The sequence below is a fragment of the Nyctereutes procyonoides genome, unplaced genomic scaffold (genome assembly GCF_905146905.1).
Source record: "Nyctereutes procyonoides isolate TBG_1078 unplaced genomic scaffold, NYPRO_anot_genome, whole genome shotgun sequence".
Lineage (NCBI taxonomy): Eukaryota > Metazoa > Chordata > Mammalia > Carnivora > Canidae > Nyctereutes > Nyctereutes procyonoides.
This window is the reverse complement of record NW_026575133.1, coordinates 12,121,295-12,142,646: the sequence shown is the minus strand read 5'-3', so window position 1 is coordinate 12,142,646 and position 21,352 is coordinate 12,121,295. Positions and strand designations below refer to the sequence as shown.

At 38.3% G+C, this 21,352-nt stretch overlaps 1 long non-coding RNA gene across 1 annotated transcript; it reads left to right on the top strand.

The window, feature by feature from the left end:
* Positions 1 to 7,549: 7,549 nt before the first annotated feature.
* Positions 7,550 to 12,263, top strand: LOC129493711 (uncharacterized). The gene is made up of 3 exons (XR_008661193.1): positions 7,550 to 7,933; positions 8,509 to 8,771; positions 10,744 to 12,263. It is a non-coding gene; the product is annotated as an uncharacterized LOC129493711 (long non-coding RNA).
* The last annotated feature ends 9,089 nt before the right edge of the window (positions 12,264 to 21,352 follow it).

Here is a 21,352-nt window from a genome sequence, read left to right as displayed (position 1 = left end):
TATTTCCCTAGGGAATTCTCCTGTAAGGCTTCAGAGTCCATGAACTTTCTGAGATTGCCTACACATTGCGTGTATATGAGGAATTTTTTTTTTTTTTTTGGAAAAAGTTGAAGTCCACAGCTATCTATAACTTCTCAAAAGAATCTGAATATATTGGGGTACAACCCTCTGAAGCAGGCTGGAGGAGAGGTAATGATGCATGTATAAGATGTCAGAAAGAGGAAATACAATACCTTTCTCTGGAAATAAACACTTTGTAGTTTGTATAATGGAAATGAGTTTTTGGTACCATCTTTCTTGTTTATCCACATAAATAAGATTTGTGTTCTGAAGATAAAATATGGTGTAATTTTTTAACTCTAATAATATTGATTAGTAGCAAAGAGTCTGGAAACAGACTTCTTGGGTTTGAAATACTGCTTCATCATTAATTAGCTCTGTGACTTCATGAAAATAACTGACTCTATGCCTCTATTTCCTCATATGTAAAAATATTCATAAAGGGTTCTTACAATCTTAAATGGCTTTGTAGGCCTTAATGCAGTACCTGGCACATAGTAATAAATATTAGCTGCATTAGTAGTAGTAGTAGTAGCAGTAGTTGTTGCTGTTGTTGTTGCTGTCATCACTGAATTAATAACATGTTAAAGTAAGCACATCTAATGCCCCCTTAGCAGATGTGTAATCATATTATCTTTCTTCTATAATAATACTCTCTTCCTTGTCCATTTTCATGTTTTAGAGGGTTGAGACCATCATTCATCTTTTAAAAATGGTTTTTTTTTTGTCCTTTTTTCTATATATCCCTCACAGCATTTATAAATAAATACTCAGGGGCATCTGGGTGGCTCAGTGGTTGAGCATCTGCCTTTGGCTCAGGTCGTGATCCTAGGGTCCTGGGATCGAGTCCTGCATCAGGATCCCTTCAGGGGTCCTGCTTCTCCCTTTGCCTATGTCTCTGCCTTTCTCTCTATGTCTCTCACGAGTAAATAAGTAAGGTTTTTAAAATAAATAAATATTCTCTCAGAGTAAATACTAAATTCTTGTGTGATTTTTGGGTTTGTTTTTATTTTTTTGGACTTTTCTTGGTCCACAAAAGCAAACATTACCCATGTTCTTGTGCATTAGTGTGATAAAATATTATATACCCATTAAACATATTATATAGATCTGTATTTAATGATTTTAAAAATTTACACAGCAAAGCAAAATATAAAAACGTATATTTTTAAAATAGTAAGATTTTAAGTTCCATGAAGGTAAAAATTTTTGTCTGTTGTGTTCTCTGGTGTATTCTAAATATCTAACAGGGCATCTGGTACATAATAGGGGCTCAGTAAACTTTTTTGTAAAAGGAAAGAAAGAAAATGTGAAAAGAATTTGGAAAGATAAAACTCAAATATTATCATTGATTGTGACTATCTTAAGTATCATTTAGATTGAGTTTTTTGATGTTTATTATATGAATATATGCTAATTTTATTACTTAAAAATATTTTAAACCAAACATAAAAAGATCATTAACCTTATAAGCTCATTATACTTAATTCTAGGCACCTAGATTTCACCAAAAAAACTCAAATCTCTAATTACTAGTGTTGGTGGATATTTTTGATGACAAAGGTGATAAGGAGATCACTTTGTATTTTTTTTCTTCTGATTGTGTGATAGTGGATGCATCTAGGCCTTTCCTCATCAGTTGTTTTTGTTTTTGTTTTTGTTTTAGAAAAGAGAGATATGGAGGTTCGTGTACCAACAAGACTGTATACTATATACTAGACATTCTGGTGACCTGTAAGTCCAACAAAGAAAACATATATCTCAATTTAAATCTCAGACATTACTTGATCTCGATACTCATCTAAGTATTTACCTACATGTACATATTCATATTGCACACACACACACACACACATGCATGCATGCACCCTTAGCCATATGAATACTGTGAGTAAAGCACTCATATTTTACCTGTAACTCCTCACCCAGGAATATGAATCATTAGAAGGTCTTGCATGGCAATGGAAAAGAACCTTGCTGATTGAAGTGCTTAAATGAAAGGCAACCAGACAAAGGGAGAGAGCAAGAGAAGACAGAATAGACAGCAATTGAGGTACAGAGAGACAGACAAAGAGAAAAGATCCCCAAGACTATGATAGAACCAGAGTGAGAGGGAGAGAGCAGGAGGAAGGGAGAGAGAGGGAGAGGGAACAGGACTATGTCGAAACATGGAGACCCAGAGATCCAAGGAGAGAATCACAGGCAGAGTGAGAAACTGAGGGAAACCAGTGACAGTGGAGAACTTGTAACTCATCAGAGTTTTCAAAAGTTCTAGAGTGGGACTTGATCTTACATCCACTAGAAACTTTCTTACTAATAAGTTGGGTGTTTTTCATTTTTTTTATGTTTTTTTTAAGTTTTGGTATAATTTCTATTTTTTTCCCCATAGATACCATGTCTTACTACTAAAGGACCTGAAATATATGCCCAGTTGCAGGGCACAAGGGTAACCAGTACACGACCACAGTCCTCGTCTGAAGGAATGTGCTGGTGGCTTCTGATGTTACAAAGAAAGGGTATTTCAATTTTTTTCCCATTGGCTTGCAATTTTTTTAAAAGATTTTATTTATTTATTCATGAGAGACACAGAGAAAGAGGCAGAGACACAGGCAGAGGGAGAAGCAGGGAGCTTGATGTGGGATTTGATCCCGGGACTCTGCTATCACACTCTGTGCCAAAGGCAGACACTCAACCATTGAGCCACCCAAGTGTCCATTGCAATGGGTTTTACTTTTGAAATAGTATTCATCCTTGTGGTTAGATTTCTAGGCAGCCCACAAAAGCTTCAAGTCCTAGCATTAGAGCTTATGTTATAATTTAGATATTGAAAGGGTTAGATAATTTTATAGGCTTATCTGAGCATAAAACTAGAATTAGTAATTTCATTTCTGGTGAAAACTGTGCATTTGAGGAGATATGGGGGTCCCAAAGACTTCAATACCTTTGCTTTATTTTTTGACTCTTCAGATATTCCACAAAGGTAGTTGGTAGCTACCTAACCACATATACCTGTTCTTTGTGGTGGTAGGGGGGAGTGATTTAGGAATTTTTTTCACTTTGAAGACCAAGTCAATTATTGTGTATTTTTGCTGTCTTTTTTTTTTAAGATTTTATTTATTTATTCATGAGAGACACACAGAGAAAGAGAGGCAGAGACACAGGCAGAGGGAGAAGCAGGCTCCACGCAGGTAACCTGACGTGGGACTCGATCCCGGGACTCCAGGATCACGCCCTGAGCCGAAGGCAGATGCTCAACCGCTGAGCTACCCAGGGATCCTCTATTTTTGCAGCCTTTAAAAGCTTCATTTTGGCTAGTGGGACTGCGTAAAGGATATATTCAACTAACAGTCAGTACATTTTATAAGAAACTTTAACGGTCATTAATTTGGGAGACGAGCTCATCACTCAGTATAGGGATGGGCAAACTATGCTCCCTGTGACAAATTTGGTTTTCTACTTGTTCTTCAAAGTAAAATTTTATTGGAACACAACCTCGTTCATCTGTTTTTGCACATCATCTATAGCTGTTTTTGCACCAGCAGAGTTGAATAGCTCTAACAGTGACCGTAGGTCCTACTGCACCTAAAATACTTCCTATCTGGACCTTTACAAGAAAAGCTTGCTAACCGATGACCTAGATCATGGGGAAGAAACGTTTATCCATCCCTTTCATATTCGTCTATGTTGTTTTGAATTTTTTTGTCAGGTGTATGTATTCCTTTTGTAATAAAACTATTAAAACATCTTGGATGACTGTGCTACCTGCTAAGATGCTTTGCCCCGGAGTTTACATTACACATTGCGGAGGCTGCAGCTGCTATACAGACATAAAAAAATACAATTTAGAGTGATAAGTACATAGTAAGTATAATCAAGATTTGTGCAAAGTCCTGTGAGGACAAAAATGTCTCCGGGAGAGGGAAGGAGTGACTTTATAAGGAGCTGATATTTGAGCTGGCCTTTAAACAAGATTAGAGATTTGCCAACCAGGGACTGTTGGGAGGAAAAGGGTATGTATAGCCATTTTGCCCTCCCTTTTATGAGAACTAGGTCTACCTTGTGGTTCTTAGTACTTTTAGCGGATGTGATCAGTCGTTCTTCCTTTTTGGTCTCCTCTGTGTCCTTGCCATTTGGGACTCAGTCTAATGGTCCTTAAATACGGTGTGTTTGATTTCCTTCTTCCCTTTGAGCATCATCTCTTTGACTGAACCAAAGAATCTGAGCTCCCAGATTTCTTTCTCATCTCTTTACTAGTAGAATTTTACTAGCATGGTTGTGATGAGACTTCTTTCTCCTTGATATTTGTTATGTGGCTTCTTTTACACAAGATAGGAATGAGTGACTGTCATTTTTTTGGGCATGGGGCCTGAACCAGAGCAGCTGTTGGGGTGCATTACCCTTGTCATTTTCTGCTAGTGCAGTATTGTTACCCTGGGGAGTGTGATGGTATGCAAGAGGGAATGACATCATAATTATCTATAGTCAAGCTGTTACACATACGAATGTGAGGAGGGCTTGTGTACCTAAAGTAGGTATTCTTACCTCTTGATTTTAACCTTGCCAGCTTTCTCAGAGCTGTTCCTAAAGAAGAAAGTTAACTCTTAATCAGACTTCGTAAAAATTATTTTTTCTCCACTAATTCTCATCCATCTCTTCTTCACCGTGGATTTTTTTTTAAAGTAAGTATACATTAAAAAGTGTCCACATCATTCCTGCACTGTTTGTAGGATTTTCATAAATGAATACACCTGTGTAGGGAGCACTACGATCAAGAAGAGAGCATTAGCAGCTCCCCGGAGGCCTGACTCATACTCCTTTATAGTCAATTCTTCCACTAGGATAACCTGTTTTGACCTTACATAGCATTGATTGGTTTTACTTGGTTTTATGCTTCATATGAAGTTTATATAAATGGACAATTCTGTGTCCTTTTTTTATACCTATTTTTTTTGTTCAATATTATGTTTTCAAATTTCTCCCATAATATGCTTACTTTTAAATTATTTAAACTATATAATTTGATATTAATATGAGTCCTTCTTCTATAAACATTCTTTTCTGTGTTTTTTAGTGAGCATACAGACCCATCTCCAGTTCTGAGGACAGCAAAGTTTAGCTTTAATAGATACTGCCAAATTTTTTTACATAGTAATTGTATCAATTGATACTTCTAACAGCAGTGAAAAATAGTTTTGGTTACTACACATACACTGACATTTAATATTTTACATCTTTTTAATTTTATATATCCATTGATTATGGAATATTGTCACATAATGATTTTAATAAGTATTTCCCTGTTTACTGTTAAGGTTACTTGTCATTTGGATATCAATATCTCTTTTTGCAAATTATTTGTTCAAATCTTTTGAATTCTATTCTGTTTCCTGTCTTTTTCTTATTGATGTTTGGGAGTTTTTAGTTTTTTGTTACATATCTAATCTTGCTGAGACATGTGTCACATACATGTATATTTTCCTATATGTGATTTTACTCTTTACTATCCTAGTGATATGTCTCTCAATGTACAGAGGTTCTTGACTGTGATTTATTCCTGCATAATAATAGCTGCTCAGAAATTTTGAGGGATTGGTTTAAGAAAACCAGTCTGCGGAATGCCTGGGTGGCTCAGATCTGCCTTCGACTCAGGGTGTGATCTGAGTCCCGAGATGAAGTCCCACATCGGGCTCCCTGCATGGAGCCTGCTTCTCCCTATGCCTGTGTCTCTGCCTCTCTCTCTCTCTCTCTCCTCTCTCTCTCTGTCTCTCTCTCTCTCTCTGTGTGTGTGTGTGTCTCATGAATAAATAAAATCTTTAAAGAAAACAGTCTGCATCAGTCATCAAAAATGTTTTCCTATATTTTCTTGCAAACTATTTAATAATTCATCTGCCACATTTTGATGTGTAATTCATCTTGAATAGATTTTTGAGTATGGTATAATATAAAAGTAAAGATACATACAATCATGATTTTTCTCTACAGCTATGCAGTTGACAAAGGATTACTCATTGAAAAGATCATTGTTTACTCATTTTTCTGCTGAGTGACCTTTGCCACAGATTTGCTGACTATATTTGTCAGTGTGTTTCTGAACTCTCCACTCTCATCTATTTGTTGGTTTTTCCTTGTGTTAATGTTATATTATTTTAATTATATGGCTTCATCATAGGTCTGTGTGCCAACCATCTTCACATGTTCAACAATCTTCTATTGTATGCTAAACGGCATAGAAGATGATTGAGGAAATACAAATGGTTCCGGTTCCAAAAGAGAAATTTCCCTTTTCCTCTGTTAGGATCATCAATAGAGAACAGACCACCTCAGTCTTATCAAGGGCTGACATGGGTTTTGCCCGTGTTTCAGATGTGGTAAGATTCAGTCTTTTTTGGCTAGCCCCTGCTACCATGGTGTGATTCTCCATGACTTTCAATTGAGATTCTGGTATCTCTGGTGTCTTCACCTCCAGAAAACAGCTAGAAATTCAGGTTTTTTTTTTTTTTTTTTCACAAATATTTAGCTTAGCATTGGTCTTCTACCCCATCCAATACTCTTCTCTGCCTTTCTTTTTAAATTTATTTTTTAAAATATTTTATTTATTTATTTGACAAAGAGCTAGAGAGATCCAGAAAACACAAACAGGGGGAATGACAGAGGGAGAAGGAGAAGCAGGCTCCCTGCTTCCTAATGCGGGGCTCAATCTCAGGACCCTGGAATCATGACCCGAGTTGAAGGCAGATGCTTAACCGACTGAGCAACCCCAGCACCACCTTTTTTGATGGAGAATGGCTATGGTTTGAAGTCCACCAAACCCTCAACCTTGTCACTAAGCAGAAATGGCTGCTAATTTATGTCAGCTAAGGAATCATAGCTTTCTGCCAACAGTCCACGCTGGGCCTCAGACTTAGCTTTTACTAATATTGAGATGTGCCACCAGGTGAAATGTGATTTAGATTCTCAGTATCAATTCATCATGCCTCCTAAGGTTTTCATGAGTTCCCTGCATTGGGCCTCTTCCTCCTTCTGGTAGGTTGTTTACTAAGCACGGCAAAACTGCAGGTTTGCCTCTTTGTGTCCCTGTACATCCTCAGAATTCAGCAAATATATTGTGGAACAAACTAGACATACAAATCTCTTAGAATGGAGGCAAGGAGAACAGTTAGAAGGCTAATCCAGGCAGGAAGTTATGGTGGTCAGAATCAGCAGGTCACTTATAAAGATGGATGGGCGTAGGATAAAGTGGAAACATTTGATACAAATTTTAGGATATATAACCAGTAACCATGGGGAATCTAGAAAGGAAGGTGGGAAAAGAAAGAGTCAAGGAAGGTAACTCACATGTTTCCAGGTATGGCCACTGAGTGCCTGATGGCAATATGTGTTGTGATAGGGGACAAGTTAGGGGTACTGGATTTGGAGTTGTCAGTAAGGAGGAAGAAAGGTTAACCTAGTCTGCTGAGCTCTGCCTCTGTACCTTGCTAGGTGGGGGAAGCCCAGTACCACTGAGGATAACTCTGTGTGTGTGTGTGTGTATTTACGTATGTGCATGTGCACACATGACTTCACCTGGTTTGGCTTGCTCACAAGAGTGCAGTCTCCTCTGACTCTTTCCTCACTGCAGGATTTTAAGTCAATGGTGACTATACAGAACCTTCTGATATGGAGGATTTTCTGTTGTTCGATTGAGTCTGTGTGCTGAATAAACATATCATGCGGTTACCTACAAAATCCATTCTGGACACCAAATACAAATCACAGGTGTTTTTCTACAAGTCCATTGTGAACAAAATTAAGGACCTATGCTATGACCTTTCCCTGAGAGAGAAGGTGTGGCTCAGAGAAAACCAGCATTATCATAAAGAAAGCAATCCCCAAGGTTAGTGACCCCACTGTGGTTCCTTGTAAACTCATTAACTTTTCATGGTAACACAGAGGTAAGCTGCCACTCTTGAATCTTTGTATCATCTGACCATCCTTTTGAAGCTTCCTGAATGAGGTATACATTATTTGTTCCAGTGGTCAAGGAAAATATATGAATCTAGGCCTCTGTGATCTTTAAATGAGTTATGTCAAGAGAATTGGTAAATAATCTGACCTCCAGCCATGATTGCTAAGCCAGTTATATCTTGGGTCTACTACCAGTGGCATCAGTTTTGTGCTTTCCACCCTTTCTTGAAATATACTAATGTGAATCAGTTCTCATTAAAGACTATAAGATGTCAGAGAGATTTTTATGTTAAACAGGTAAATTTTGGGCATCTTTCAAAATCTTCTGTCCCACCCCAATAAACTTTGAGTCAATCCCCTATACTATTAACAAGCGTTAGTGTATATGATGTATTATGATGTAAAAGGTTCATTTATTCAATCTGTAATGAATTAATAAATGCATGAAAAATGAAGACTGCCACTTCATTGCTGATTTTCTCCTCTCACATCTTGCTTCCTCAGAGTTATACTTTATTGAAGCATCCATCTCAGGAAAGAACCAAAGATTAGGATTGAGTCTTGATGTGGGAGACTAAGAGGGTGCAAAGTCACGTATAGAGAGCATAGAGAATATGTGACTGATCGTCAGTGATTTGGCCAGTGCTTCGTAACAATGAACTTTAATGCTCCATTCCGCCTGAATGTTATAAACGTGGCTGATGGAAAACCTAATTGGGAAACACGCTAAACCGACTCTGTAGAAAGCATGACTTTTGATTGAATTGGTGAGTTTCTATTAATAGTAATAGACAATTGAAATTATAGGGTTTTTTAAAGTAATGGCAGGGACTTTCTCTTACTGATGATCTTCAACATAATCCCAAGAGGTATTATTTTTGATTTCAAAATGTATGGTGAGGTCATCCCAAGAGTTGGCACCTCTGTATCCCCAGAGTGTCTGCTAGTGAATCTCTTGCCATGCGAGCATGAATAGTTGGCATCCAGTTCCAGTCCAATTCTTCTGAAAAGACTGCTGTTTTACACTGTCTTGGCATTATAGAATTCCTTGTACTGCTGACTTCAGAACTTTACTTAAGCCATCCCCATGAAATTGGTAATTCATTAAGTGCCAAGGGCTGGCTGAGTCATTCCTATCATATTGGCTATTTGATACATATTAATCTCTCTCTCTCTCTCTCTCTCTCTCTCTGTTTCTCTCAATTGATTAAGTCTCCAGAGGCTCATTTTGATTAATATATATATATATATATATATATATATATATATATATATATATGTTCTAATTCCTTGTGGAAAGGCTTCCCTCCACCAATTTCACTTAGTCTGTGGGTTTGGAGTTCCTCAGAGTCTATGAGAAGGTAACATGGAAGCCAAACCTTAGAGAAGCCCACTTGCTTCCTTGAGAAGGATGTTATTTTCATGAAAAGTGACTGCAAACATCAGTAAAATTATATGAGGGAGCGTAAAGCATCTCATTACTCTAGAGCCAGCCTTATCCTCTTTATGAGCCCCATTTAATTAATTATTAAAAGCTAGGACATTTCAAAAAATTTTATCAGCCTCTGTTAAGGTCAAAGTGATAAGATTCACATTTAAATGTTTTAGAAGTGGTGTTATTTCAAGAACTCTCTCTTGCATTGGAGGAGGTAAAATGAAATGTGGAGTGGAGGGGTCAGGGTTGAGTCAGGACACCTGCTGCTTCTTTGTCCACTGTTAGCTGGTGACCTCAAATATGGTGCTTAGTTTCCATAGGTAAGGAGATAAAAATACCATTTACAAAGTTGGTTGTGAGGGATCTGTAACTTAGGAGAATGGCTGGCCTAGTTAGGGCCTGCCTCGCTGTAGATGTCCACTGAACGTTTGGCTCAACATATATATCAATCTTTTATTTAAAAAAAAAAAGATTTTATTTATTCATGAGAGACACACACAGAGATAGAGAGGCAGAGACACAGGCAATGGGAGAAGCAGACTCCATGCAGAGAGCCTGATGTGGGACTTGATCCTGGGACTCCAGGATCTTGCCGTGGGCTGAAGGGAGGCTTTCAACCACTGAGCCACCCAGGCATCTCTACATCAATCTTTTCTAAGACATTTGTTCAGGAAGTTTCATGAAATGCCAGTGGTCGTGACTTGTGAGCACTGGTTCAGGATATTCTTAGGCTAGGGCATGATCATCTGACCTCATCCTGGAATATTAAAGGTTTAGTGCTGATTTGTCCCTCATTTGTGAGTGACTTTTGAATAAGTCACATAACCTTTCCTGAGTATTTCATTCCCTCATTTGAGCTAGGATCGCCGCAGACCAGTGTAACTTTGGCTCTGAGTGAGACTGCTCAAGTTTCAGTCTCATCTCTGCTATTTAATAAATAGCAAATTTAGTCCAAAGCCTTGAACAGAGTGTAGAAGCTTCTCTGTGCCTCTTTCCTTATCTGTTAAATAAGCACTTCATACAATCTTCAGGAAGCTGATGTGAACCAACACATGGAAAATGTTCTAGAGAGTACCTGTCACATCATACATGCTCAATAAATGTTAATTGATTTTTTTTTCCTTCCTAGTCCTCACTTGAATGCAATAACCCATCATGGAAATCAGAATGCTGAGTATACTGCTAATGCTGTATTAATGCCACGGTAGTTTTCTGGAGAAAAAGAAAACCTGTCTAATGCTCCCAGTTTTATTTTATCTAATTTTTTTTTTCTCTCCTCCAACCCTGATTTCTCTTTGTGGCAGAGCAGCAACAAAAACAACAATGACAACAACTCTTGTCAGAGACCAAAGTGCCAGAAACTAAGGATGAAAAGATCACCCCTCCTCCCTAGTCTTCTTCTGTGTCCCTGGGGTTTCTTTGGCAGGAATGTTTTATATATTACCTCAGGAGACCTGTAGCTGTGAGTAGCAGTTTTTTCCTGGAAACAGAGGCAGAAGGTTCCTGCTTCCTTTATGGCAGGCTCATGTTCTCACTCAGGGAATCAAGCATTTCTTCATACAAGTGGAAGCACATGGTCTTTCCTTTCCTGGTTCAGCAGTTCCCACTCCCAGCATCAGGCCAAGTCAAGACAAGTAGGGCTGTGACCTGGAGGAGTCTCCGTGAGCCCCACGAGAGAGTTTGGAGTGTCTCTCAGACAACAAAACTTTGATGGATTTTGACTTCAGCCATGACTCTTTTTCCTGGCAAACTACATATTGGATGACCAAAGAAGATGCTCTCTGCAGAGTGTAATCCAGTCACCAAAGCCAGAGGTTGAGGGGAAGTTGCCATTTTCCCTTGTTGTTTACCTGTCAAGGGTCCGTTGCCTTGAATCTTTCAGTTATTGGTATCCTGGCTTAGTACCTCTGCCCTGGTATTTGAGTGTGTATATCAGCAGTGCTCATGGCACTGCTTTGAAGTTTGTGGTCCTGCCACTCTAACTGTATGACTTCGGGCCTTCAGTTAATCTAAGTTTCAAATTTCCTCTGTATGATGGGAGTAGTTATGCCTGTCCTGCTTGCTTGATCAGATACAACCCCAATTTTGTGAATCTGATAACTTAGAGTCCCAAGCTGGGTAGGAAGCTTATGTGCTAACCCACAGAGCCTTTGTCTGCTTGAAACAGCCACCCCTCACTGGCATCCTGGATAAATGATCCTCCAGCTTCAAACTGAGCTCTGGCTGGGGATCTGCCCACCCAGAAGCTCTGCTAGAAAATTCTTCCATGGGCTGAGCTGAAATTTGAACCCTCCAGTAACTTTTACCTGCTGGTTTCTATTTTCTATTTCACCTGGACTCACCGATACATTTTTATCACAAAAGTATTCTGTATATTGAAGACTACTGTAAAAAGTCCCACCATAGTTTGTGTGTGTGTGTGTGTGTTTTAATTAGTTATCAAGTCATCTCTTCAACTCCTTTGCTTTGCCTTAGGGGATTCTGATCTAGGTTGACCGCATAGAACAGGATATGGTGCAGTGTTCTGAACATTATCAGGGATCCTTGTGGCATCAGTTATAAAACTTTCCCTGGAGTTCTCTGGGGGAAGGTGTTATTAATTATTATTAATGGCAGATGCCACCACCCATAGTGAGAATGCACAAATCCTAGAGCCATAATTGGAAACACATGCTTCTTAACAGGTTTTAAATTATTCTATTTTACTTGTAAAAAAAAAAGTATTTCCTCTTATACCACCTTGCATTATTTTTCATTCTGAAGAGTAATAGAGATATATGAAATTTTGGTAAAAAAAAAAAAAGAAAGAAAGAGAGACCTAGAGAAGAATATAAGGAATAAAATTAATTTGTAATGCATCTATTTTAAAAAATAAAATTATATTTTTATACCTTATCCTTTGGTTGTGTTTCTACATATATATGTGTTTATGTGTAATTGTTGAAATTATGCAACATATGGTCCTGTGGTTCTACGTTTTGCTCTCTTACTGAATATTATGTTGTCTTTTCCGTGCCATTACCACTTATTTATAAGTGTTATCATTATAATGATTGCATCATAATTTCTTATTGAATGAATACACAATAATTTACTTAATGAATTACATCCTAATCCCTGATTTTCAGTCTCCTAGTTTTTAGGAGCTTCAGGGCTGTTACCTCTAAATTCCTGTGGAAGTATTATTCCCAGTAATACCTTCACCCCATTCTTCTTTTCCTAAATGAGAATTAAAAGACATATAGATCAGATCTTTTTAAAGCTGGAAAGCTGAACACAATGAGTTGCGGGGTGTGTGTGTGTGTGTGTGTGTGTTGTATGTGTGTCGTCAACTCACAAATTCAAAATTAAAATGCTATACTGGTGATTTATCTGAGTAACAAAGGGTTCAGGTTTGTTTTATTTGCTTATACAAATTGGACCCACCAAGAGCTTGAGTGGTCTCTTTCCCTTGATCAAGGAAATCGAGGAAATTCAAGGATCAAGAAGTTGTTGTCCTTTGATGTCATGAAGAAAACTCAATGCACTTGAACTCCCAGCTGGAAATCAAAGAAACCCAGATTTGTTTTCCATTACCATAATCTAGGGCTCCCTTGCTTCTTAGAACATAGCCCTGGCAGCACAAAGGCTCCACTCCCATATAATGAGGTCAGTCATCTTGTGTAATTGTTAAGGGGTCAATACCCCACTTCTCTACAGACATAGACCAGTCATCAAAATGGGGAACTAGAAATCTGTGTCTTTTGCAAAAATCTCCAGGTGAATTTTGTTAGGTAAATTTAAGAAATGGATCATGACCCATACAATAAAATATTTCTAGGCCATCAACAGCCTGAGAAATAATTGCCCCACACCTGTATTTCCAAGGAGTATTAATATATTAGATATGAGACTTTACCTGATGAATTGTTTCATCTTTAGTGACTATCAAAATCATATGATTGGAAAGGAGTAGCTTCATAAACCTGTAGCCAGGCTGATGAAAGGGATTTTCTCCAATATAAAAGTGATCATTTTTGTTTTTTGTTTTTGTTTTTGTTTTAATTTTTTTTATTTATTTATGATAGAGAGAGAGAGAGAGAGAGAGAGAGAGAGAGAGGCAGAGACATAGGCAGAGGGAGAAGCAGGCTCCATGCACCGGGAGCCCGAAGTGGGATTCGATCCCGGGTCTCCAGGATCGCGCCCTGGGCCAAAGGCAGGCGCTAAACCTCTGCGCCACCCAGGGATCCCAAAGTGATCATTTTTGAAAGAAGCATCTTACTTCTCCCCAAGAGCATTGCCACTAATAAAGAACCAGCTGCTCCTTCCATCATGGGCCAATGTCACCCTTGTGGAATGGATAAAAACTGTTATCACCTATGGGGACTGGCTGATTTGAGGCAGTAGCATATGGTTGACTGTTAAATCAAAATAAAACCAAACAGAAACTTGTGGTTGCTTAGCCTCAGTAGAATTCTCAAAAGCCAATACAAATGACTAAGCCCAGATACAGCCTCACTCCATCTGTGTTTTATCTCCAGCCTAGAGGAACAACCTTATTGGGTTTGGTGTGCTGGGATGCTTTCAAAGCACTGTCCAGACATTTCTGAGGGCTCAGGTTTCTGTTTCTGCAGATGAGAAACTACTGATCATGTATCTCATGTGCCTATTAGGAAGTTGAAAAATTATCTCCTGACATGACCCCGTCCAGTAGTGAGGGTGTCTATACACCGGGAACAGGTCCTCATAGTGGTAGGCAGTGGTAAAGAGGAGTCAAAGTTCTAGGTTCTTCTCTTTCCCTTGGTATAATCGCCAACAACCAGGAAACCAGATCTTTAAACCTCTAACTTTGTTCTTTGCACAGACAAAATAATTAGATAAGAATTACCTTATGAAAAAGCAAGAAAGGGAGAAAGTATGGGAAGGAAGAGTGGGAGAGAGGTATGACCAGCTTTCTTTATTCTCCACATTTAAAAACATTCAGAAGTGTGAATTGCTTGAAAATAAGAATAGCTTCTCTTTTCTTTGTTGGGCCACCTGCAAGAAGTCTGCCTGTTTTTTGTTCCCTCAGTATTGTGGAGTTGTTAAATTTTGTGGATAGGAGCTACAGGACCTTGGCTTCCACTAGAACAGGAACCACAGCAGAGTGGGGCACCCCGCCCTTGAGGTGTTGTCCTGTACAAGAAATGCAGATGAGCCTTAGGGCCATTTGTATATTTCCTGCATTTCCTGGAGCATTCAGGAAATAAGAGGCAGGTTCCATGAATATGTGCCCACTTCTTACAAGGAGGAGAGAGGCAGAGATGGCTCCAGCCATGCTGGATCTGTGAGACCCTTCACAAAAGCAACTGGTCACTCTGAGTCTGGGCATCAGTTCAGCCCAGAAGCTTTTAGGTCTTGAAACCCTTTCAGTACACGGTGTAAGTGCTGAAGAGAAAAGTTTGGTGACCAGGATCAGGGCCCGAGGGAACACATGTTTTATTAAGAGCAGAGCCATGGATCACAACCACTGCAGGTACATACAGCAGACAAAATGGGCCCAACAGGAAGATTCCAGAGGCATTCCACCTGCCCCAACTTGAGAAAATTCAGGCATCTCCTCAAACTGCCTGATTTATTTGATTTTTAAACCTTGTTTTCTTTTCCTATCATTCCGCTTTTTTTATTCTGACAAAAAAAGCAACAAACACTTGATACAAGCATCTAGTGATGTAAATGATAAAATCTAATGTGGCAATCACCCATTATTAAGTTACCACCTATAGATAACCACCATTAACTAGTATATATTCTTCCAATTTTCTTTCAATGCTTTCAGGAACATATAAAATGATTGTGTGTATATTTATAGAACAATGTTTCAATACACAGACACCCACACAGAAACATCAGTTCATATAATGCATATTATGCAATTTGCCTTTTTTTTTTCCTGAAAATAGATTTCATTTTTTCCCCTTTGGATTCATGCAAGTCCACCTCATTTTTTTTAAGTAATAGACTTTAATTTTTTAGAACAGTTGTAGAGTCAAAGAAAATTGAGCAAGGCTACCCACATACCCTCTCCTTATCACACATGCAGCCCCCTCACGTTCGACACCCCACAATATCATGGCACATTTATTACAATCCATGAATTGTAATAATTCATGTAATTATTGTAATCATTGTAATGATTATCAATCATAGTTTACATTAGGAATCACCCATAATGGTGTACACGTTAGGGAGTTGATAAATGTATAGTGATGTACTCACTATTACAGAATCAGGAGTAGTTTCTCTGTCCTAATGATCCTCTTTATTCCACCTACACATTCCTTCTTCCCATGAACTCCTGACCACCACTGATTATTTTATCATCTGCATAGTTTTGTCCTTTCTAGAATATCATAAAGTTGGAATCACAGTTTGTAACCTTCTCACGATGACCTCTTTCACTTTGCAATATGCATTTAAGGATTCTCCATGCCTTAATGTGGTTTGGTAGCTCATTTCCTTTTAGAGTTAAATAGTATTCTATTGTATGAATGTAACAGTTTTTCCACCTGTTGAAGGAAATCCAAGTTGCTTCCAAGTTTTGACAGTTATGATTAGGTGGCTATAAACATTTGTGTGCAAATTTTTCTGTGGACCTAAGTTTTCGACTCATTTGGGTTGATGCCAATGAGTGTTATTGCTGAATTGCTTGATAAGAATATGTTTATTTTTATGAAAAACAACCTGCCATACTGTCTTTCAATGTGGATTGTGCCTTTCATGAATCATGCCTTTGCTGTTGTATTTAAAAAGTCATTGGCAAACTTAGTCTTTTATATTTTCATTTATTATCTTCCAGGGATTTTGTAGTTTTGTATTTTAAATTTGGATGTATGATCTATTTTGAGTTAATGTTTGTAAAAGGTATATTTGTGTGGGTCTATTTCTAGGCTTTCTATTCTTTTCCATTGATCTCTGTTTATTCTTTTGTCAATACCACACTGCCTTGATTATAGTAGCTTTGTATTAAGTCTTAAAGTCAGGTAGTGTCAATCCTACAACTTTGTTCTTCTTCAATACTGTGTCAGCTATTCGAGGTCTCTTGCCTCTCCATGTAAGCTTTCAAATCAATTTGTTGATATCCACAAAATAACTTGCTGGGATTTTTGACTGGGATTACATTGAATCTATAGATCAACTCGAAAAGAAGCATCTTAACACTATTGACTTACTACTCATGAGTACGAAATATCTCTCAATGTATTTAGTTTTTCTTTGATTTCTATCAACAGAGTTTTGTAATTTTCTTCATGTAGCTCTTTTGAATGTTTTGTTGGATTTATACCTAAGGATTTCATTTCTGATGCTAATGTTATAACACCTTATTTAATGGCTGCAAAAGTGTCTACTAAATGAATGTATTTAAGGACACTCAGTAAGTCTTCAGTGCATATTTATTTTGGATAACTTTAAAAGTGAACGGACAAAAGCATACCTTTGGCCATCCACCAAAGCAGAGATGGTGATACATTACTTGGTCAAGCTGGAGGTCCAGAAAACAAATGACGCCAATCTCTATTTATCATCCAGAGCTACAGTTGTCAAATATACCAGCATAGGGCAGCCCCAGTGGTTTAGCGGTTTAGCGCTGCCTTCAGCCCAGGATGTGTTCTTGGAGTCCCAGGATCGAGTCCCACACTGGGCTCCCTGCATGGAGCCTACTGTCCCTCTGCCTGTGTCTCTGCTTCTCTCTCTCTCTCTCTCTATCTCTCATGAATAAATAAATAAAATATTAAAAATATATATACCAGCATAAATAGCAGCAAACTATATTATGCTAATAAGGTGAATCTACTAAAAAATAAGTACCTAAAAACAACTTAATCTGGTAGATAGACAGTTCTTATTCTTGTGTGTTTCCAAGAACCACTGATTCAAAATAGTATAGCTGAACCTTAACACATTTCTAGTGCTCAGGTTATATGAGTAACCAAGCCAGGGAAGCTTAAAGTGATGTTTCATAACTGTAGTCTAAATTTTGATCCATTAGAGGTCATTTTGGGATACCTTTGATTTGTATGTGCTCACATCTCTGATGTACTCCATAAGATAAGACTATAAAGGGGGTTTCTGTTTGAACATTTAGAGAAAGTTTCAATTTGTTATTTGTTTAAAAATCCCCTTTAAAAATCTGAAAATCTCCTCAGATTTTAGTCAGTTGTCTCTTTGATATCCCAATGCTTTTTCCATCCTACCTGCTCAGGAAATGTGTGTTCTGAATTGTAGCTGATTTGAAATTTAAGCAGACTTTACCTCAAGTGTAAACCTCACTGTTCATTCACCAGGCTATTAAGCCTGCCATTTCCTACAGCAGCCTACAGAACAAAATTCTATTTAATTGTTCAAGCACAAGGGGTAAAAATATTTAGATGCCCTGCTTGTCTGAAGCTTCTTTCATGGACCTTGCCACCAGTTAGCAGTTAAGTTAGAGAAAAATAAATTTCATGAGATGGCCTGATGGAGATTCAACACCACAATAAAATTGTAATACACATATCTCAAAAGGATGATTTGAGGATAAGCATGTAGTATGAAAGAACTATTCTTCCTCACTTTTATCTAAATGTATTAAAAATATTTGAAGAGAATGGTCATTAGGCTAAAATTACAAAATAAATCCAGAGGAGCAGACCCTATTTCTTTGACTCGCTATATTACCCATTACTTAAAGTTTTATCTGTAAGACCAGTAATCAGTATAAGTCTAGCACTCACATTACTGGTTTCCAACAATTATCAATTGTTCTCCTCAGACTGATTCAGAGTGAGAAGTTTCAACAGGCTGGTTTAAAAGGAATTGCAACTGTGATCACCAATCTTGAGCAAGATTTTGACCTTGGTGTTCATCAATAATTGGTGAGTTTGGAGTTCATCAGGAGAGGTGTAATGGAATTCCACCCCACCCCCAAGGATTCTATATGAGGGACTTTGATACCCTTTTAAGCAATAGCTCTAGCACTTTTGACTTTGTGGAGGACGGATTGATTTAAAAGGATGATGTATTTGCAGATTTTTAAGGCCCTACTGTAGTTTTTTTTTTTTTTTAAGATTTTATTTATTTATTCATGAGAGACGCAGAGAGACACAGGCGGAAAAGCAGGCTCCATGCAGGGAGCCCGACGTGGGACTCAATCCTGGGTCTCCAGGATCACGCCCTGGGCTGAAGGTGGCGCTAGACCGCTGAGCCACCCGGGCCGCCCCCTACTGTAGTTCTTAATTGCAATGTTAGCTAAAGGGATAGATGTTAGGAATTAACTAATATGCATGGTCTATAAAACCATAGATATATCAGGTGGATAAGGCTCATGAGTTAGGCAAATCAAGAGATGATAGACTGAAAAGTGATCTCTAACCCTAAAGGGGGCAGCAGATGTCCATCTCCAGGTAAGTGCTACACAATGCCAGAGAACTCAGAGGAGAGGCTGAAAATCCTCAAGTTTGTTTTAAGGCTCACTCTGGGATTAGGCAAATAAATAACTTGCTTTGTCCCATAAAATGTTATTCATGCAGAAGTTTGAAAAACTGCTTGCATGAGTCCTTCTCTTCTCCTGGAGTCCCCCTACTGTAAGTATAAGCCTAGGCTTATTTGCCTGAGAGTGAAAGACCAAAGGAGGAATGAAATGTATCCCAAATAACCAGCCTAGACAGCTAACTTCCAAATATGAGGGAGCTCAATTAAGATAAACAGAAATACTCACGCAGCTGTAGCCAACTGCAGACATAGTGAGTCCAGCTGGGTTTGGTGTAGATCAGCAGAACTGCTCAATCACCCAACCCATTGATTCATGAGAAATAATACATGCTGACTGCTATATAACATTGAGGTTTTATGGTTGTTGGTTAGGTAGCACTAATGTGGTACCAGATAATTGGTACACCAGTCTATGGAAAGTGATCAATAAATATTAACTATATATACTCTTATTTCATTGATTCTAAGGTGCTTTGATAATGGTGCCACCTTTTTTTAATTTAATTTTTTTATTAATTCCAGTATAGCTAATATACAGGGTTATATTAGTTTCAGGTGTACAATATAGTGATTCAACAATTTTATACATTACTTAGTGCTCATTATGATAAATGTACTCTTCATTTTTTTGTATGTGTTTTTATTGGAGTTCGACTTGCCAACATGTATAACACCCAGTGCTCATCCCATCAAGTGCCCCCCTCAGTGCCCATCACCCAGTCACCCCGTCACCCCAACCCCCTGCCCACCTCCCCTTCCACTACCCCTTGTTCATTTCCCTGAGTTAGGAGTCTCTCATGTTCTGTCACCCTCACTGATAATGGTGGCTTCTTGATATTTCCAGAAGCTATCTACAGAAGGTTTTTGTTCCATGGCACCATAACTGTCCCCTAGATGACATTGAATATTATATTTCATTGATTCTAAGATGCATCCAGAAATTTGAAGATGTTAAAATGCAAAAATCCTGCTTATTGTAGAAAACTTCACCAAGACTCCTCAGGATAGTGGTGATTTGTGAATATAGATAAAGCCCAGCTCCTCAGATCCAGAGTATCTGTGGGAATAGAGGTTGTCAGCATGATAGAAGAGAGTCAGAACTTCAGTTTAGTAAAGAACAGGGGGACCTGGAGAATGTGTGGCAAATGGTCCCTTCCATTAAAGTTTGTCAATGCTATCTTCTTTCATGTCCTAGGTGACCAAACGTTTTTGGTGACTCCTAAATGTTCTCTAAGTTGCCTAAAAATCATAAAAACAAAAACTTCAAAAAAAAAAAAACTAAAGTATTCTTTTACTCTTATAGTTTGAAGGAATAATACATGTCCCCTAGGGTCTCCTTATGCTGAATTAGGATAGTGTTTAATTAAGCTGCCCATAAACAGTATTGGGAAAACCAGGGAGAGTTTAAATACTATAATTAAAAGCACTCATTGTATGTTTTGTCTTTTATGTTTCTTAACGGTTTGTAAGCTACCCAGAAACAAATTAATATTTTATTCTGTTACCTCAGTCATTCTAGTCTTTAATGGAGTGTAGTAAATAGGGTTAACACTGGGCATCTAGTGGATGTTTACAAGTATGACAAGAAAATCAATACTGTCATTTCATTGTTTGTATGATTTTGGACTAAAAACATTCCCCAGGTTAAATCCCACCTCTGGCTCCAAATAATCTTCCCCTGCTGGGGAAAAAAAAAATCATGCTCTTAAAACAAAAAGCTTCTCAGAGCACCTTCTCCAGACTCTGAGGATCACTGGAAAAATAGGCATCCCTAGACTGTTTGAAAAAAATGACATTGCAGAGATCCTGGCTGCCCTTTTCATGGCAAAATCCTTGGAAGGGGCAGTTATCAGTCAAGAGGAGTCAAGCTGAGTGCTAAGCTGATTCAAGATACGCTTTCTGCCAAAGGATTCTTAATACTCCCTTGTCTGTATATCTAAGAAAGTGCCCTTGGCATTATTCATTATCAAGTTGGGAACTGAGCTACTGAATATCCTCCTTGTCTAGGATACAGCTTTGGTTTCCTGCCTAGAACCATTGTAGTCTCTGGGAGGGTAAAGGTACTGTCAAGGTGGTATGAAGAGGGGTCTAATTCTGGTTATACCATATAGTAGCTGTGAAAAATTACCTAAGTTTTCTGGTTCTGAACTTCAGTTCCCTCCTTTCTTAAAAGGAATGGTGGTGATTAATAATACTGCCTTGCAAGGTATGGTGAAAACTAGAAATGATAAGATATAGCAAGTGCCTGTGCATAGAAAGGCTTGTTCCCATTCTCCCATTTCCCACCACTCCCCCAACCCCAATCCTGAGCCTCACTCTCTGGGCCTGGCTACAGGTGCTACATCTTGATGCCAACTATTTGCATGAAGGTCCAGATTTTCTCACTCTCAAATGGTAAAAGTTCATGTTCCTCCCATTTGGCAA